This window comes from Anser cygnoides, chromosome 4 (genome assembly GCF_040182565.1).
Source record: "Anser cygnoides isolate HZ-2024a breed goose chromosome 4, Taihu_goose_T2T_genome, whole genome shotgun sequence".
Lineage (NCBI taxonomy): Eukaryota > Metazoa > Chordata > Aves > Anseriformes > Anatidae > Anser > Anser cygnoides.
In genome coordinates this window covers 18,961,156-18,981,834 of record NC_089876.1, presented here as the reverse complement: position 1 = coordinate 18,981,834, position 20,679 = coordinate 18,961,156, and the positions used below count along the sequence as shown (strand labels likewise).

Here is a 20,679-nt window from a genome sequence, read left to right as displayed (position 1 = left end):
CTGGTCGGGAAGCCAGGCGGAGGCTCAGGGCTAGCACAGTCACCTGGCACGCGTCCTTCGGTGGCAATCACCAGGCCATTATTCTTTCCCTCAAAAAGGGGTAGTTTGGGTTGGCGTGAAGAGAAAAGGTTCATTTGATCGCTTGTAATATAACACACGAGCGGGTAAGAGGCACTGGTACTCTGGCTCTCAAAAGCCCTCCACGTTTTTAACCCATTTTATTATTTGCAAGAGCAATTTAGTTCCTAATGTTAACAATGAGTGATTATGATTCTGTACTTCCGTTTACAGCATAAATTAGCATTTTGTTTTCCATTACAGCTTTTGAATGAGGAATTATAATGTATAATTTGCTGCAAATAGATGTTATCATCTCTTTGGTTGTGAACAACCATATAAACTTGAGCAAATGATAAAAATGGAATCAATTACTTCTCAAATGGAAATAGTTTACAAACCTTCACATGCAAAATGGCAATGGAAGCTGGTTATTGTAACAAATAATTACTTTTTTTTAAAAACAACATTTATTGAATTCCATTGACAATTTAGTAATTGTTTATAGAGGATTTTACTGTCCCCACTCAAAATACATGCCACGTAATATCTGCATTTTTTAAACTACAGATTGCCTCCGTAGCCCGTGTGTCAAGCTTTGACCACGTATATTCGCCTGTACATACGTTCCAGAAGGGGAGCACTGAGCCACAAATTACACTGGTGTTGATGATGGTTAGAGAGCCTCACAGCATCCTGGGATTAGTAGGTCAAGATTGAAATTACAGAAGAGAGAAGGGAAGAGTACGTGTGGTAGGCTGCATCCAAAGCCTGCTGAAGGTGCTGTGAGTTTTTCTGCCACTTCGGAACTGACGATATAGGTCCTGGTTGGTGGGAGGATAGAGAGGGGGAGGAGACAGTACCGTGATTGCTTGAATGAGTGGATGCAGTGAATGTCTGCTGTAGGGGAAGGTGATTATACCTCACTATAATGAGTTTACCAGTATGAATTTCATGAAACAAAGTTTTCTGTCAGTTGCTATGACATGCTTTTGTTTTATACAGAGTTATTTGTGCTTGGAAAAGTATCACTCCACAGCCAGAACGAATGTGAGAAGCAGTCCAGGATCCCGCCCATTCTTTCTTCGCTCCTTGTAGACCTGCTTCATCTTGCCTAAGGACATAACCCACGCAGCATTTTCAACCCACTCCTTTCGAGGAGGCTGTCTAAAGGGCACTAGTTTTCTGCATACTGTTTTGCATGTATGTTGTATTCTGGTCCTCCGAAGCTCTGACCACTTAAAGCCGTCACCCACACGACCTCAGTACCCGAATTCACCAGCCTTTTTGTCGTAGTCTTCGCTGCTATCCCACTGCACCCATCCATGGTGGATGCGATATAAGCCCTGGTTGAACATACTGAACTGATCTCCTCACTCCGCTCCCCATCTTACATCTACTTAAAAATACAATTCACAATCCATACTTTGCATCATTTAGGGCTTTAGAATTTAGACTTCTTGTTGATCCTTTTAAAGCCTTCGCATAATTTAGCTTTTCCCTGTTTACTATGTTACAGCCACTCTTTCTGTTTACAAACAATGCTAGATTTGATGCTTGCCTGGGTTGCTTCTCCTCAGCAACGTTTTTTTTTTTTTTTGCTGTCCCTACACTTCACCCTTTGACGTAGAGAAGTCGTGAGCTAGCGGAGGAAGATTACATAAGCTTTCTTCTGCCTGGTCTCTTGAAAGCCATCGTTACCTAATTATTAAAAATGGATAAACTTAATTTGGGCTTGGAAAGCTATGGAACAAGCTGAGCAAAAAACAGTAATCACTCTGACTGCTTCATTTCCTTGCAGTTGTCTGGCGCTCATTTCTTTAGGTTGGTGTCTGCTGACATGCTTTGGTTTGTCTGTAGATCAGTCTCTTTTAATAATTAAAAAAAGACTCTAAAACATTACAGGTGAAGTAATTCCGGGGGAAAAAATAGTGATAAAATGGGACTAGTATAACATGCAATTCAGGATGCTGTATTCAGTGTCCTCTTGAGACCGTGGAGCTGATGGCTAAGGATGGAGATTTCTCATATTGTTATTTTTGAAGTAGCTATTGGGTGTGAAAATTTACTTTCTTGTTTTCACCAAGTCTTTTTTATTTTTTTCAACTTTCTGAACACACTGTCTGGGGTTGGGGAAGGAGGTGAGTGTTATGAAGCTGTGTATTTGCAGTGAGGCTTTTTGAAGCTTAGAAATAGACATTTGTTGTAGCAATCACTTCTAAAACCAAGTACCAGCAGCCCTTCAGGAATGTGTGCATGGCTCCATAAAATGTATCCAGTCATCCTGGGGTTCCTGGACTGAGCAGTTTACAGTCTCAGAGGTGTACTTGGACTGTAAAATCGCACTCCAACAAGATAACTCACTTCAGCCACTTGTTTTCTTCTTTCTTTTTTACTTTTATTTTTTATTTTCCTTAACAGTCAAATTGTGCAACGTGACTTGGTGTATCTGCTGAACTTTGACTTTTTATTCATGAAGCTTCTCATTATATATGTCTGCTACCTCTTATATGCTCATAGTTTGCTTAGGCCTTGATCCAGCAGACCACTTAATTGCTCAACTGTAAATGCTTGAAGTCAAGAGAACTGCTTAAAATGTGTGTGGTGTGTTGGACTGGGGCCTTAGACAGCTCTGTCTTAAGGTCAGAGAACTTTGCTTCCTTGTTTGTTAAGCACTTACCATACTCGCAGTACATTACAAGTATCGATGGTAATTATGGCAGTGGGAGCAAGAAAGCAATGAGGAGATCAAGGAAACGTAGCAGTGTTTACAGTCTTGTTTATTGCCAGTTCAGTCTCTTTCTTTCTTAAATGGATTTGCAAATAAAAGATTATTCCTTTTCCTTTCCCAAGAAAAAAGTCTTGAGATGGAAGGAATAGGTAGTGCATTAAAACGCAACATTTCGTGCACTGACAGAAAGCCATGCATGAAAGATACTTAAGGACAGGAAACTCCTTCTGGACCTTAAGCAAGGTTTGAAAAGAAAAAAAAAAAGATGGCTGAAAACATGCAATGATTTAAAAAAAAGATTGTAAGTAGGACACGCACACACTTAAATATTTAAGTCGTTTACAACAATGAGTAAATGAACTACTGACCAAATAAATTAGTAAAACAAAAGTAAGGTTGCACTTCCAGCCTTTTTTATTTTCATCCAAAAGACTGTTAATTGCTGGAGGATTAAAATAATTCATATTCAAGGATAGAAAATGATAACAGTGTGCAGAAGCTTGGATGCTCCAGCTATGCAGAAACAGTGAAAGGAATACTTTTTTCATTGTCTGATGTCAAAGCCAAAAGAAGGAGAGGAGGAAAAAAAAAAGGGAGAGGGTTGTGGCTCTTTGATGTCACTTTCAGAATAAAAATAATGCTGTAAAAGAACCGGCATAATCTTTTTCTATTTATCTAAGTCCTTTTTTTCTAAAGAGTTAGGGCAGCATTGTTAATTGATTTTTTTGACACTCATAATAACAGTTGTATTAGAAATAATTTACAAAGGATTTTTTTTTCAGACGCTTGAGCCTTGCAGAATCCATTGTAGAGAAGTGGGTAGAGAGTGGATTATTGTACATCACTGTTCTCACAGAATTATAATCTGCTTGATTGGTAAAATGCATGTGCTTTTTGCTTTGTCCATTTTCAGCTGGTGGTGTCTTTCCAATAAGATTTGCTGGTTTAGTACTAATAGCATCAGGATATCTTCTGCCCTTTCAGTATAAATAAAGGTTGTCCTAACAGCTGCTCGGATTGTGCTGGCATAGTATCTGTCTTTGCTGGACTGCCAGTTTTTGGCTAGAGTATTTCAACACGCTGGAGCTTTTCTCTGGTTACCAATGGTTGAATCATTTCCAGCTGTGAAAACAGATGTGTGCCTTTTTTGGGAAGTAAAGTTAATTAGGGGAGGCTTATGAATTGCTCCTTTCAGTTATTTATTTAATTTATTTTATTTGGGGTAAGAGGATGCATTTGGGAATAGAAATAGTTTTTTATCGACATGAACTTTGTGAGATTATCAACATGCACATCATTACAAGGAAAATTCTGGTCATACCGTGACAAAAAGAGCATGTCAGTTGCCCCACGACATGTTGAAAAACATGTTGAAAATGAAAATAAGAAATACTTTGTATTTAAATTGGTAACTGTTCAAGTTCAGACAAAACGGGCAAATGAAAGTGACCAGATGACCTTAGTGCCTATTGCGTACTAATATTGCTATTCAGGCATTTTGTAAGGCTGGCTCACAGTCTTTCCAAATCTGTATGGACAAATGCTTTACATCTCATTTTTTTTATTTTTTTCTTCTTTGTCTTTTATCTTTGTTGAAAGGAATTCTCTAGGTGAAAACTCCTCTGGAAAATATTTGCCATGCTCTAGACATCCTTTTGCCTTTTGTTTTTTTAGCCTGGTGATTTGTATCTTCAACGTTGACATCTATTTTTACATCTGCTGGTAGGCACAACGCAGTTGTTACGGAAAAGGAAACTTTTAGTATGAAGAAATTGTTAGTTTTGTGATTTCTATGCTTTTATTCTTGATTGTTACATAAAATAAATGGTGGACGATGAAAATGAAACTAGCAGCAACTCATTTAATTTTTGTTAGCCTTGTTGCAGATAGGTGTCTTATGAAACAGAAGGCTGTTCATTAGAGTATCCTTGAATATGAGCAACAGTGTGCATATGCTAGGGCTGCAGAGTGAAACCCCAGATGTACAGAAGTGTCACTAGAATTGTCACTAAACCTTCATGTCTAAATGAACTATCAACTCACTGAGCAGCATTCATCTTCTCTAAGACTACTACAACTGTAAGCTAACAATACAAACAAAACTAATGTTAACACATGTAATTTGTTTTTTTTTCCTAAAAAAAGTGTATTTGGAATGATCATGGAGAGACTATTATAAATAATAAATACAAAATTCTTGTGGAGGTTTCAGACGTGCATCTGTGAAACCACTGAGCTTTTCTTCTGCCTTGAGTACACAGAACTATCGTGTCAACTGCAGGACATATTTGATGCTTTGGGTGCATTCCCTCTGTGAGTGTCTCAGTGGAAAGCATTACATGTTCAGAAGAATGTGTTGTTTATCTTATTTATATTGTTGCAGAGAAGGAGGAGATGGCATACTTCTCTCATTTTAAAAGCACAGGAAGCTGGGCAGTGGTTTGTAGGGTTTTTTTTTTTTTTGGACGGGGCATCGCTTCCTGCTTAAGCAGAATGACTGTCTGCGTTAGGATTAGCAGTTGCCTGGAATGATGAATTAATGTGGCAGTACTACCTGCAGTACCAGTTCCTATGACCTTACCGTGTTATATTCTTATTTTTGGGAATCATTTTTCCAGATATTAACTGTATGGACTGGTTTTGCCCCAATGGTTGCATGTCTCAAGTGAGGGTATTTGTTTCTAACAGAGATATCAATAAATGTTATTTTTACTGTCTTCAGGAATGTTATTAGGCTTAAAGGAAAAAAAAAAGGCAAAATTTCATACTATGATATATAATTAAATTTTTTCACCGAGGAAAACTTTTTTTAAGGATCCTTTTTAATAGTTTTTTTCTTATAACACAACAAGCAAATAAGAGAACAAATAAGAATAAAATGACTGGCATATTGAGAAATACTTTGCAAAAAATATTTCTCTTGTAGGTTAGAATGTGTAAAACAAAGTGGCAGCAAAAGTCAGAGCTGTATTTGATTAGGAATTGGAAGGCTATTAATAGTGCTGATTACTTCAGCTTACTTATGTCTGCTCTAGTATTACTCTTATTTGTTTGCAACAGTAATCAAGCTCACTGTAAGCCCTTATCTTTGACCAACCAGAAGAAATCATAAAAGGAAATAATTGTTTAGTGAGAGACTTTGATAACAGCATGGCTCTTGTGTGGGAGACAAGGAGATAACACTGTCTGAATGAAATGATATAACCGAGGTAGCTAAGGTGATAAATTCTTCAGTAGTCTTGTCTTCAGTGGTAAAATATACAGCAAATTAAAGATGTCTTTTCAAGAATCATCTTAAGAACTGATACTATTTGTAATTTGCATGTTTTGTATTTGCATGTGTAGAGGGAGAGTGAGGAGATCTGGTGTTGAGAATAATACAATTTTGTAAAGCTGCAGGTTTACCACAGAGTTAGACCAGATGATTCAGCCATTACTTATTATCCAGTTATCCTTGTATTGAATTGAAAGCTGTGGTTAGTGTTCGACTTGTATTTGACCAGCTTGTTTTCCAGATGTGAAGTATTTATCTGAAGAAAGGCATCAAGATACTTGGTAGAGCCTTTGATACTTATTGTACTGGTTAATCATCCTCATTATTTACTTTCTTTAAAAAGCTCTGTTTTTCATTAGATTTGTTTGGAATTCATTTTCTTGGAAGAGATTCTCTTTATGATTTGATCTGGTAGCTTGGAAAGCCCTTCAGTGTCTTTTTTTCATCTGAAAATTAGTTTTACTCAAGACACCACTGAGTTTTCTTTTTGTTAAGCTAATCAGAGTGACCTCTTTAAGACTCATAGTGGAGGATGTTATTTGCAGACCTCAAGTATATTTGTGCAACTTTTCTATTTTCCTTCTAGTTTTTTGATTTCCCTTTAGGAAAGTTAGATGCTGGAAGTATGACGTGGTATTTCAGAATTGCTCTCTTCAATGCTCTCAGTACTAAAGAGAAGAATTGACTTTCCTGCTTCTTCAGTACATTCAGTGTTCAAATTAATTATTTTTTTTACTGCAATATACCAATGAGAGCTCACATTGAGTCTGTTGTGGTCTGCAAACCTTACCATCTTTACTGGTACATCATCTGTTTGTTAGTTGCACCTTAGTACTTTGCTTTATTCAAGCATATTTTGCTAAACCAGCCTTTTTCATCTTTATGACTCTTTGCCAGTCATATTTCTGTCTACTAATTTTATCATTAGTGTCTGTATATCCTTGATGAAATGTTGAGTGGTGTGAAGCCTAGCACCAGTCCTTGCTGAAACCCAGGAGAAACATCTCAACCTTAAGCTAATTCTTCATTGATAAGTGTTTTATAATCTCTCTCCTAGCCCCTTTTTAATATACTTAAATGTACTCTTATACAGTATCTTCTCAATACTTAAGTCTGAAAGTCATGCTGTAATAAATCAGCTGCCTTGCAGAAAGTCTCCTACAGATGCCTAATTACCGAACAAGTAGTCTCATCAAATATTTGAGTTAAAATTACCGGATATTTTTAGTGAAGAGATGCCAGTCCTCTAGTTAAGTTACGCATCTATGTAACAGCACATTACTTAGTTCCTGCTCCTCCCAGGAAAGTTATATTTTCGTATTCATAGTGTCTAAATGAGCATTTTTATAACTTTGGATCTATAGAGGCTATACTTGACTTTTCACATGCTTACACATTTAGTGCCTATACCAAAAAGACAGTTATAAAAGCATTGTGTTGGGAGCAAGACTTTACACACGATGCATACATAGTATGTGTTAGTTTGCCAGCTTCTTGTGTGTGTACCCTGGATAGCATTAAAATACTTCCATCTTTTTCTAGATAATGCTTGAATAACTAGAAACATATTCAGAATTGGTCTAGACGGGGAAAAAAAAAAGCTTTAGGATAGTCTTGGCTCCTTAGTTTAGTGCAAAAAGGAAAAATAAGTGAGAGATACTAAATCCAGATTCAATATTGCAGAAGTCAGTCCGAGTCAGGGCTGAATTACTCCTATATATGTGAAAATGAGCTGGATGCATTACTTGTGCACACGCTTCATCTGCCTCAGACTCTATCAGCCAGGACTGCTTCTGAGGGAGGTGGCCCTCAGGCCAGTGCCACCTTGCTCACCTCTTGCCTCTGGCTCTCTGTAGCCACACGGACGTCCTGGGGCACCAGGGCGGCAGCACAGGCTCAAGAGAAAGCCAGCTAAGAAATGGCAAATCGGTGTGTTTCAGCATCGGTGGTGCCCATGCTGGTTTCTCTGTGGTGTGGGCCTGCGGCCAGGTGCACCGAGGGAGTGACCAGGCACCGTGCTCACCTTTGCTGCCCCGCTCTGTTGGCGTGGCTTGTCATGTCCCTCCTGACAGAAAGCTCTCCATTCAACGTTGCCAGCTTCGCTGCACGTGTAATTGCTCCGTAACCTTGTTCTCTCAAAATGCCCTAAAATAACTTAAGCATTGAAAAAATTCTGCTCTTATGACTCTTAAGAACCGTAGGCAAACCTGACTTCATTTGGAAAGAGCTTGGGTTTGTTTGAAAGGACCACGGCTATGCTGTCATGCTAGGACACTGTCAAGAAGTGGGGGCAATCCACTAGAGAGAGGTTTGTAGGGCTGGTAGCCTGGCTGAGCTGCAGCCCAAGGGACAAACCGAATTCAGCCTATGTTTGTTGTGAAAGCACTAAACAGGGAGAGGTACTAAGTAGGTAAGAGTTAAGTGTTTTTTTTTTTTTTCCCCTGAGAAACATCTGAGGTGAAATAGGTCTGGATTTCTTTTTCGATAGATCTGGAATTTTCTTAATTGAAGAGCTCTAGGTAAATGAACAAAATTTTCTGTACGTGTGTATGGAGAATGTGGTTATCCCCCCATCCCCTTTCCCCCTAGGAAGTAAGGATTTTGAGAGTCTAGGCTTTTGAAGGCTCAGATTCAGACATCTTAAATGGGGCTGACTCTCAGTGGCTAATTGTTTAGCATTTGTTGAATTTTTTATGATCTGTTTTTGAGCAATCCAGTCTTACGAATCAGTCTCTTGATGTGCATTGTCTCTAGTAGTTAACAGGTGAGGACAGCTTGCAACCGTATCGAAGGGAAAGCTATGTGGAGACATTGCTGGGCTGAGTTATGCAGGGAATTACCGATAGTCACAAAAATTGGTAACTGTAACTAATGTCTCCTCAATAATGTGCTCTTACGATGTTTGTTAAACACAGGTGGAACTTTGATGACCTGATGGATAATTTTTTTAAAATAATCCTAGTAAGCTCGGTCTGTTAACTAGTCCCACAGTGCAGAGCTCTGAACTTCATTCAGGCTCTTGAGCCTTAATCCCCGTATGTTCCCCTGGAAAACAAAATTTGGTGATGTGTTTTTTACTTGCAGATTGTACAAGAGTGGAACAGGCCTATCCTGGTGTCTGTGCCAGACTTGTGTGAGATAAAACATAGCCTGAAAGATTTCCCTGTAAACTGTCAGCAACCACTGAGAGTTTTGATTTGGAAGCGATGACTGTATTTAGAGCTGAGTCCGGAGGGCTTCGGGTAACGTTTGTCGGAGGTGCTGAGCCTTGTTTTCTGAAGGCACGTGTGAGAAGCAAGGTGCCTTTCCCTAAGAATTTAGGTAAGCTCTCCGGAAATGCGTAGTGCTGTGTAGGACTATTTGAGACACTTTTAAATGAACTAGCTCAGATGACAAAGCAACGGAGATACATGGCACTTCAGTCTTCTTGTGGATTAGTTACCGCAGTAGGCAAGCTTGTCAGTTTTTCCTCATTTTGTCTGCTGTTCGGATTTAAGGAAGGTTGTGTTGGATATCTCTGTTCAGCATTGCCCTTTGCATATAGTATATGTGCATTTTAAAGTTACTAATCTAAGTAAAACTAAACACGAAATGAAGGGAATTCCAAAAGTTTTATTCTTGGGAGGAGATGTAAGAAATCTCTGTCAAAACAAACCTAAAAGATGATAACTGAAGTTCAGGTTAAAAAGCTTAGTGCTCGCATTGCCTCAAGTTAAAAATAAAATAAATTACTATTTTTTTCATCTGGCATAAAACCAAAATAAAAGTAAACATTGAAAAGCCTAGTTTCATGTTAATTTAGATGTATTTGTGCGTCTGAAAACTCAAGATATTTCGCTGCCAAGCAGTGAAAATGCCATCTGTGTAACGTTTTCTTAAATAAGTTTATATATGTGCCGCCTTTAAATTCTTGTGGAGATGAGGTGTGACTGTTTTTGAAGTGAAAGCTAATGGTTTTGAATGAGCAAAAAATACTTAATACTCTAAAATAGAAGAGATATATCCATACTAAGTCATCTAACTCAAAGATAGTGTGGCAAAACTTGCTTATAACTCATATGCATAGCCAGTAGTGTGGGAGGAAAGTGCAGATATTTCAGATCTTGCAAACAACACTGTAATCAAAGTTTTAAGCATTGTCCTGCTGATCCTGTATTTAATATTCTCCCCAGCATCTTCCTGTTATGGAGTAGCACAATGTGCAGCATTTAGTATGTGTTTAATCACTCTTTTGTTTTTAAACAGATCTTCTTCAACTGGTTGCAGCTTTAAGAATTATGTGAGTAGAACTGCAGGAACAAAAGCAAATGAGAGAAGACAATGTAATGATACTCTATACTTTATATATTAGTTTTCTTTCATTTGGGAACTCAAGGAGTATTGCTTTTGGTTGCCAAATGTTAGGCTGATTGCTTTCAAGGTGAAGCTGTACTATGCTGCTTTGAACTGATACTGCATGATTAAGGTAATAAGTAAGTGCCACTTAATTGGAACAGGCCTGATCTGAAGACATTCCAGGTAACTGATTTAAGCCAAACAATACTTAATTGCAATGACTGTTGCTTAATGGGATGGTAATTATGTGCATTGGGGATGCCTTCAAATGATTCATTGGTGGTCTTTTGTGTCTCCCTCAATGTTGGCTCTTTTTTCTGTTATTCAAAACAGCTTTCAGTCTCTTCATAAACAGCCATGATTCATTCAGAAAGTGGATAAACCATTGCAGTGGTTGGCTTTTAATGGTTCTGTGCCAGAGCTTTAAAATCAGCTTGCTTAAAATCATAATGCCTCTAATGATTTTTGAAGACCTTTTTACTTCCTTTCGGGGTTTTGAAGCTTTGTTTTTGCTTTTTCATTTTTCTCTGTGATCAAGAATGTTAGAAATTGAAATAAGAAAAGACAAGTCACATAATTCTGGATCTGGCTTATGGGTTGTGGCAGGCGCTACTAACATTGTGAGACTTACTAAATCATAGAAGTTATGTTCTCTGCCCTTGGCAAATCATTGACTTAGTTTAGTTCTGTCATACTCTTTTTGTGAGGATTGCATGTTTTCGTCTGCATGAGCCCTCCTGATGTGTTACAAAAAAACACTTTGCAAATGGGGTACCCACATTTATAGTTGAAATGGACCAAACATGAAAATGGGTCCTTTATCCCACTTTCTCAAACAGTGCCCTACCAAGTACTTGTTTGTACCTTCTTAATTTAGCTTTGCTCTGCCTCGCTCTTACTAGTGTTGCTCTGCCTATCTACTGTGATATGCATTATCATATCATCAGTATGGGATGCTGATGTTTGCAGCTTCAGTTGCATTATGGCTGTCCCCTTTTTTCCATATACGTTTGCACACTTTCACACTATATCTTTAGAGGCCGTCCTTTTGAGTAGGTGTGTTTATTGGCCATTGTGCTGAGAGGCAGTGTTTCTGAGGTAACTTTGTAGACGAGAGTTCCCTCACAGTGCTAATATTACAATTCCTTTTTAATTCCAGAAATATCATGCTTCCATATTTTTCAATTTTATATCTTATTTACAGAGTGAACGTATTGGATTAGCATAAGTAACTGTATTTGAGTTGAAAAGACTTAGAATCTTTCCATTTGTTATTTCTAGATAACTGGTGCTTTTATGTCCCCTTTTCTCTCTTATTACATCTAACACTTGAAATGTGGGTAGGTTTTACTGATAGCTCCTGCAAGGAGTGATTTTCAATGGCAGGAACATACGTAAGAAATTTTCATTATTTAAAAAATAGACATGTTTCTCTGTCAGCAAATAGACTGCAAATATGAAAGCAGGACAGTGTTTTTATCATGAACCTCAGAACCAGCATATATTGCTGCCTTCAAAAATGAAAGGACACTCCAGGGTTTGTAGGATAACACTTCCTCCTTTTCCTTCATTTTTCATTATCTCTTCACTTTAGGAATATTTAAGAAAGAGTTTCAGTGACACATGTATGAAAGGTGGCACAGGAGGCTTTGCTGGGAAAACCAAAAGTATGCATCTCCAGAGCAGCAAAGTTGTCTTTGACTCCAGCCTCAAGCACTCTTACATATTGCATCATATCTCTTTATTTAAATCAGCTGAGAATATCTAACCCCATTTCTTTTGAATGAAAAAATATTAGAAATATGAAGCATTATTTTCATCAGCATTTTCCATGTATATGTTTATAGAAAAGTGGAGAAACTCTCAGATATTGTCTAGGCTACTTAATTCATTGGCCATTGCTTCCCAGAAAGGAATTTTTTGTTTTGTTTTTCGTTCTTTTTTTTTCCCCACTCCTGCACTTTTAAAGTGCCAGACAGCATTTTCAAAATGTCTTTTTGTTTTGGTGCCTTTATGCTTCTGCCCCTCTGTGACATTTGTTAAAGGGCCTGACTTGCAGTGGGTAGAGATGTGGTACTTTCAGAAAGTGTAAGCTTCTTTAAGATGCCTGAAGGTTGGTTCCATTTACCTGCAGAAATTAAAACTAACCCCAAAATATTTAAAATACATTTTCAAACCCACTCAGCTCAGTAAATGTGAAGGTTTTTAAGTATATTAGTGAGATGTAGGCCCTTGTTTTGGTAGGTGTTGATTTAAAAGATAAAATATTAGTAAGTACAAGGTTTTATGTATATATATTTTAAAAAAGCAAAGTAATAAATAAGGAAATTGTAAATCTAACATTGCCTGTGTAACACCAATTATTCTAGTTCTCTGATGTATAAAGAAATACTTTTATCACAGCATGACTTATACTTCAATGCAACATAAATGCTATTCTTTCATCAGTAATTTCCACATATATACCTAAAAAATTGAAGTAAAAACCATCGTAAAACATAGCTGAGTTAAATCTGTTGACCAGCCTATAGAGCACTTTTTTTGTACTTTTTTTGTGAGTGGATGGTTTTATTGTTTTTCCCTTAAATGCTTTCCTGATTATTGCTTTCCTTAAAAACAGTATTTGTAAATATTTCAGAGTAAAAATATCAGTACTTACAATGTTTCAGTAATATGTTTTCAAATAAAGGTCACGATTATTAGAGAGATACAAAAACTAAAAAATAGCAAGTTTTAAGCTATCAAAACTAGGATCCAGGTTTTAATGAGCTTTCGATTTGGTGGTTAGGCCAGAGTATAGTTGATACAGATAGAGACGACTGCCTTCTCCTGAAGGCCCGGCTCCCTATATGTTCCTTGTGGTTGTGTAGTGGAGCTATTTTTTTTAAGGTTTTCAGACCCTAAATCCAAGTCTTTCCCTTACTGGTTGAAGTATCTTTTGAGACAGAAGTTCTCTGGCTCAGCCTGATGGCTGTGCAAAACTACTTGTGAAGTGTCCCCTTGCCTCTCACACAAAAGGATGGGGATGCTTCCATCTCCATCTTATCTTCCTCCTCCACCTGAGGATTTGATCACTGACGTGGTGACGGGGGAGGAGGCCAGCAGCCACGGCTTTAGGCCGCTGAGGCTGGAGCAGAGGTGCCGGTCTGATCACCGTGCTCCATCCCTTGTCTTGTGGCACAGATGAGAGCAGAGTGTTTCTCAGTAGTGCTGTTGCTGATGCGGTTCTTCTGGGATCTGGAGCCTCTCGTTTTTTCATAGCCTTTCTTTTTTTATCCTCCCTTGGCGTGTCACGGTTTGGAACAGAAGAGTCGGTGCCCAGGGGGCCTTGTGGTGTGACTGTATGTGTGTGATGTGCTACCACAGTGCGGAACCAGGAGGCAGGGGAGGAGAGTGAGTTAGTTACCCCAGCTGGCTCAGCTAAGCCCCTTACTCATACAAGAGGTAACTGCCATCGTGGCGTAGGGGCGTGAGGGGAAAGCAGACAATTTAATAGGTTTCTGTGGTAGTTTAGCTTATTTACTGTGGAAATTGTGGCTGAAGAGAGGCTTTTGAAAGCTGTGTTAACTGGGAGAAGCTAAGTGCCCTCATGAAACACAAGTGAGGATGTAAGAAAAGACATGGAGGGCCTTGTGGAAGAAGCAGACAAATGGGCCATCTGTAACCGTAGAGACACTACTGCTAGATGCTGGTAGTGCTTCTAAAGTCATAAATTGATAATGCTGTTAGTGTTAGATGCCAGAACTGCTGCTAGTGTCCAACAGCAGGAGTGATTTTCCCACTGGGAGAGTGAGTCATGCTGTCCCTGTGGAGAGAAGTGTATTAAAAACGTGGAAACTAGTGAATTATGCTAGTTTTTGGAAAATACTGAAATATATCTTATACAATGCCTGCATTGTCACATTGCAAATAGGTTCAGATACGTAACCCCTAGCAAAAATAGGGGCTGTACAGGACAGGTTTGTATTAGGCACTACAGTGATACGCAGAAGGACATGAGGAAGAAGGAAAGGAACACAGACAAAGGGCTTAAGGTGGAGATGGATAAATAATAAATTAGAGTTGGCTTTCCATCAGTGATTGTCACCCCTCTAGTAGGAGAATGCAGAAAGCGTCTTCTCCACCAGCCCCAGCAGTTGGTAACATCCCGGATTCCCATTGCCAGGCAAGTCCATGGTCAAGCTGGGAAGTCAGCCTGGGGGTCAGGGTCTGGGTGAGGACCGATGGGGCCCACAGCACAGTGATGCAGCTAGGGCTGTAGCGGGATCGAGCAGCAGAACATCAGCTTAAAGCGGCTCTTACAGGAGGGGGGCAGTCCTGGCTGAGGCATCCCAGCAGTGCTGTCTGGGAGCCGCTCTCTACAGTCATGGTTGGGAAGCCCTCAGCTGTGCTGTCTTTTAGTTGGCCTGGAGCACTGACAGACAAACCTCCAGGAGGGGATGCTCTCAGGGTGCTGAAACTTTACTGACTACAGCTGCCCTGGGTCTCTCACTGGCAGTAAATCATCTTTCAGAGTCTTAAAATTTCCTGGGTGAGGCATAACTGGTAAATGAGACAAACAAGGGTGTAGAGGGAAGAGCAGAGTAACAAGGTAAAAAGATTGTAGCTGTGTACACAATTTGTAGGCAAATGGCAGAAGTCACCCTAATGACAACTTGGTGCTAGTTGTTTATTGCGTATTGTCCTACCTACAGGAAAAAAACGTCCTAAGTGCTGCATCAGAAGAAGTAAAAGGAATTGTTGTAGTCCTCAAACTGAGCAGTAAGGGGAGAGAGAAAGTGATTCTGTGAGCAGGGGAAGGGCAAATGACATGGTATGGCAGGTCTTCTCAGGAACAATCAAGGACTGAAAGAAATTTAGTAATACAGAAATGGAGCGGATAAAACACTGTGTGGCGGAGCTGCTGTCGTTTTTTGCCTGACTGGAAGAACAGCTTGTGACTGGTTTAAAGTAAGGAGAATATCAGGTTTTGCACGAGTCACGGCAAGCCAGGAATGTATCGCACACAGCTCTGTTCAGCATTGCTCCTCACTTCATTGTTGCAGTAGCAGCCCCCGTCCTGTGTGGGGTTGCTGTTATAATAGGCTATGTACAAACGCCAAACAAAAGCTCGATCAGACAGATACTCTTACCCTGCACATACAGTGGCAGATACGGTAGGTGAGCGCAGGCAGGTGGGGAGGTGCAAGGAGACAACAAAGCACTTGTCTCTAATCTCTGTGCACTAATGTACTTGTCCTGTTGTGAAAACAGGTAGGGCAGAGACCTGGTCTCCCAGGGGCCAAGTGCCTCCTTCAGCAGTTGTTTTCCATTGATATGAATGGGCTCTTTGGGGAATGTGTCATAGCTGTACAAGCCTTTTTTAGAAGAGACACCTGAGAGTTGCGAGAGAGCCATGCGGCCAAGTCAGAGCCCACTTGTACCAACCGTATGACTAAGACTTGCGCTGATGTAAAGAGTGCCTCAATAAAGTTAGCAGAGATGGAGAGGCGTGATAGAACTGAAGGTGAAAAAACTGCTTGAGGTCTCTGTGCTCCCAGAGAAGTATTACTTCGATGACTGCAGTAATGATTTGTTTGTGGTTATACAACGTATTTTAGCTTCAGAGCGATGAGTCAGAGCATTTCACAAACAGCGCGATTTTAGTGTAGCATATCCCTTTGCAGCCTGAACTTAGACTTCCATGCTCTTCTAAACTAACGTGTCTCACTTTACAGAAGATGCCTTATACATGCATACAATTGTGCATTGAAGAAATTCTGTCTGGCTCCCAAGAAAGCAGTCTTTATTAAATCAGACACCAAAAGATCAGCTCGGGTCATAAGCTATGTTGCAAAACAAAATCTTTGTCTTTTCAAGAAGTTTTTGTATACAAACAAGCAGGGAGGTAAGGAAGTCAATGCAGGTGATTCCGTTCCAAGCCTTTGGAACCAAATATGCTGCAACCCCAATCTAATAACATACAGAAAACCCGTTAGTGTGCAGTTCCTTTTTTTTTTCCTGATTAGGTACAAAGATCTTGGCTTTGTTCATGTTTATATCAGGTAAACTCTCTGCATTTTGAACCTTGCAATGTAGTGTTACACAAAGAACCGAGTTTACTTTAAAGGGTGAAAATATTACCTTGTGTTTGGCAGCAGATAATTTTGTAATATTTGGGTAATGTCGTGTTGGTTACCGCTCAGCAGGTCAGTGCAGACAGTTAAACAGTTGGTTACATGTACAGAAAAGTAGATCTTATGTGACTAAATGACATTGACAGACCATCGCAGATTAGGTTTCATTTTCCATTCCCTTTTTTTAGAATAGTTCTTTCTGAGTCCCTTTTTCTTTTAGGATTTGATGTATTGCAACCCATGTGTTTGGAAGTTACAGCAACGAATATCTATGAAAATTAGGTATGAGTAAATCAAAAGTGGAGAAGAGAAGATCTGGAAAATGCAAATTGATTTAGATTCACAAAATTTATTAACTTTTTGGAGTTTTTTTTACTCCCAAGAATATGCAGTATATTATGTCCAAGAAACATCAGTTGTGGCAGGGAATGGGGGCGTCAAAGGGAGAAAAGTAGTTTTATCCAAATAAAAGTTCTGTGCAAATGCTGAAGAAAACCAGAGATGATGTTGCATGGCAGAATTCATCTGTTCCAGCAAGTGTGTATGCTGTAGATGGAGCAGCAGCTGAATTGCTGTAGAAATTAATTTGCCCCACACAGAATAAGTTGAATAATTTACTAGAATAAACATGCAGGGCTGTGATAGGAAACCATCTATTCAGTGTATCTGTAAGGGGAAAAAATGAAAGTAATCTTGTAACTTGCTCTTTGTAAGCAGAGAGAGAAGACCAAGATTTTCTGGGCTCTGTGTGTGATAGGGTGGAGAAGCAGGGCAAAGAAGCCCCTCTGCGTGCTACCATCTCGATGAGCAAATAGGGATACCTGGAAGAACAGACCCAACAATACTTGCACCTGAAAGCACAAAGGAGAAGTCTTTATGGTTGGCCCTCATACTGATGCATGTTCCTTTTCCCTGGAGGAAGGAAAAATCATTAGAAATCTGTTCCTGGAGCAGTGCAGCTGTGTACCATGCCAGACACGGGATGTGTGACAGTTGCATCTGGTTTCTGTGCGATGGTTACAAAGCCTGTATGGTTGCTGTCAATCATACAGAGGTGAGGTATGATGCTAAATTAGTTTAAAAAAAAAAATCACAAAGGAAAAAATGCATGGTCTGATTTTGTTTTCCTTCACAGTAAAGTGATAGGATGCCCCAGGTCTCCAGCAGGTGAAACCTGACAGAGGGACGTGAACTCCTTGGGTACGTGTATGTCTGTGGGCTGTGAAAGCAGGCCTTCTCCTGCCATCCTGACCTGACCAGCGTGCTGGACGTACGTGTACCTCGTGTGTTTACTGCCAGCGGACACGGGTGCTGTTCCCCTGTGCTGCTCAGGGGGAGGAGGTAGAAGAGGGTGGATGGGGGAAAGGTGTTTTTAGTTTGCTTTTAGTTGCTCGCTAGTTTAGGTTGTTAGTAATAGGCAATAAATTACATTAATCTCATTTACACCAAGTCTGTTTTGCCTGTGACAGAGATAGGTGAGCAATTTCCCTGTCCTGTCTCAGCCCTTGAGGTTTTATTTTCATTGTATGAAAAACGTACAACTCTCTCTCGTAGTATTTTCTTCTGAAGATGAGGAGTGAGAGAGTGGCCTGGTGGTGTTCAGCTACCCATTGGTGTTAAACCACCATGAGAGAGTTGCAAATCTCTAACAGTTCAGCAAGGCGCTAACCAAAATAGACAAAATATGGTGAAATGAAACCTAGCTGTTTATTTCAGGCAACTGGGAAATACCAGCCTTGGTACTAAATTTGACGTATATGAAATATATATATATAAAAATAAATAAGACTTAATCAGAAGAAAACTATTTGATCCTTCATACAAGAAAGAGAAGGAAACAAAAGCACGATTTGTTTTTTCACATCCACTGTTGTTTCTGACTCTTGGCTTTTGTTTAGAGGAGAAAAAACTGGAGTGTCGTTTTCATTTGGTCTATATGAGAAGATCACAGTATCACAGATTTCTAGGTTGGAAGAGACCTCAAGATCATCGAGTCCAACCTCCGACCTAACACTAAGTACTCCACTAAACCATATCGCTAAGCTCTACATCTAAACGTCTTTTAAAGACCTCCAGGGATGGTGACTCCACCACCTCCCTGGGCAGCCCGTTCCAATGCTTAATAACCCTTTCGGTAAAGAAGTACTTCCTAACATCCAACCTAAACCTCCCCTGTCACAACTTTCGCCCATTCCCCCTCGTCCTGTCACCAGGCACGTGGGAGAACAGACCAACCCCCACCTCTCTACAGCCTCCTTTAAGGTAACTGTAGAGAGCGAAGAGGTCTCCCCTGAGCCTCCTCTTCTCCAGGCTAAACAACCCCAGCTCCCTCAGCCACTCCTCGTAAGACTTGTTCTCCAGACCCCTCACCAGCTTGGTCGCCCTTCTCTGGACTCGCTCGAGCACGTCCATGTCCTTCCTGTAGCGAGGGGCCCAAAACTGAACACAGTACTCGAGGTGCGGCCTCACCAGAGCCGAGTACAGGGGCACAATCACTTCCCTCGACCTGCTGGCCACACTGCTTCTTATACAGGCCAGGATGCTGTTGGCCTTCTTGGCCACCTGAGCACACTGCTGGCTCATATTCAGCCGACTATCAACCAATACTCCCAGGTCCTTCTCTGCCAGGCAACTTTCCAACCACTCATCTCCCAGCCTGTAGCTCTGCTTGGGGTTGTTACGCCCCAGGTGCAGGACCCGGCACTTGGCCTTGTTGAACTTCATACAATTGACCTCAGCCCATCGCTCCAGCCTATCCAGATCCTCCTGCAGAGCCTTGCTGCCCTAAGCAGATCGACACACGTACTTAGCTTGGTGTCATCTGCAAACTTACTGAGGGTGCACTGGACGCCCTCATCCAGATCATCGATAAAGATATTAAAGAGGGCCGGCCCCAGTACTGAGCCCTGGGGGACACCACTAGTGACCGGCCTCCAACCAGATTTGACTCCATTCACCACAACTCTCTGGGCCCGGCCATCCAGCCAGTTTCTAACCCAGCGAAGCGTACGCCAGTCCAAGCCCCGAGCAGCCAGTTTCTTGAGGAGAATGTTGTGGGGAACGGTGTCAAAAGCCTTACTGAGGTCAAGGTAAACCACGTCCACAGCCTTTCCCTCATCCACCAAGCGCGTCACTTGGTCATAGAAGGAGATCAGGTTCGTCAAGCAGGACCTGCCTTTCATAAACCCATGCTGACTGGGCCTGATCGCCTGCTTGCCCTGCAAGTGCCGCGTGATGACCCTCAAGATAATCTGCTCCATGAGCTTTCCTGGCACTGAGGTCAAACTGACAGGCCTATAGTTCCCCAGGTCTGCCCTCCGGCCCTTCTTATAGATGGGTGTCACGTTTGCTAGCTGCCAGTCAACTGGGACCTCCCCGATAGCCAGGACTGCCGATAAATGATGGAAAGCGGCTCGGCCAGCTCCTCCGCCAGTTCTTTCAGTACCCTCGGGTGCATCCCATCCGGCCCCATCGACTTGCGCACATCCAAGCTCCGTAGCAGGTCGCCAACCATTTCCTCATGGATAGCGAAGGCCACATCCTGCTCCCCATCCCCTTCCACCAGCTCAGGGCACCAGGTATCCAGAGAACAACCGGTATTGCCGCTAAAGACTGAGGCAAAGGCGGCATTAAGCACCTCAGCCTTTTCCTCATCCTTAGCTCGTGATGTTCTTCTTCATCCTTAGTTCGAAGATGTTCGTGTCTTCTACACAATATAGAATTATTTCCATCGAAACCAATTGAATCAATACTTTGTTTAGGAGACTTTCTGACTTCATTTGCTAGCGCCTTATGTCATGTTAATAGCACACATGCAGCTCTCTCCTGTTCTCCCCAAAACATTATGCAAGCGCTGTATCGGGTTTGGTTTGCATGTAAAACATACCCTGTGAGACAAAAAGCTTTGTGTTCCTGTCGAGCTTTTCAGGCAGGTGGATTTGGGGAAGTGTATATACCCGAGGTGGATTGCATTGCAGGTAGTGCTAACCAGTGGTCTGTCAAAAGTGGTCTGGGCTCCTCTAGTAGCCTAAGGAAAGAAATGTGTCCACAGGACGATTGACCCTCAGCCAGTGGTTGAATTTTATTGCGCTTTTTCAAATACATTACTCCTAGACGGCCGAAGGGGACACAAATCTCATCTTTATTAGTGTAATAGCAAATGGCCT

The 20,679-nt window shown here is 40.8% G+C and overlaps 1 protein-coding gene and 1 long non-coding RNA gene across 5 annotated transcripts in view; both read left to right on the top strand.

Annotated features, from left to right (window-relative positions):
• Nucleotides 1-20,679, top strand: part of PPARGC1A (PPARG coactivator 1 alpha) — a 360,670-nt gene that overhangs the window by 6,236 nt on the left and 333,755 nt on the right. The gene's annotated exons all lie outside the window — the stretch shown is intronic.
• Nucleotides 1-20,679, top strand: part of LOC106035766 (uncharacterized) — an 84,087-nt gene that overhangs the window by 5,054 nt on the left and 58,354 nt on the right. The window contains exons 3-4 of one of the 4 annotated variants that reach the window (XR_001206965.3): nt 628-17,567; nt 17,649-17,713. The exons of 2 other annotated variants lie outside the window; for them this stretch is intronic. This is a non-coding gene — a long non-coding RNA (uncharacterized lncRNA). One more of the 4 variants, XR_010830982.1, reaches the window with a different exon arrangement.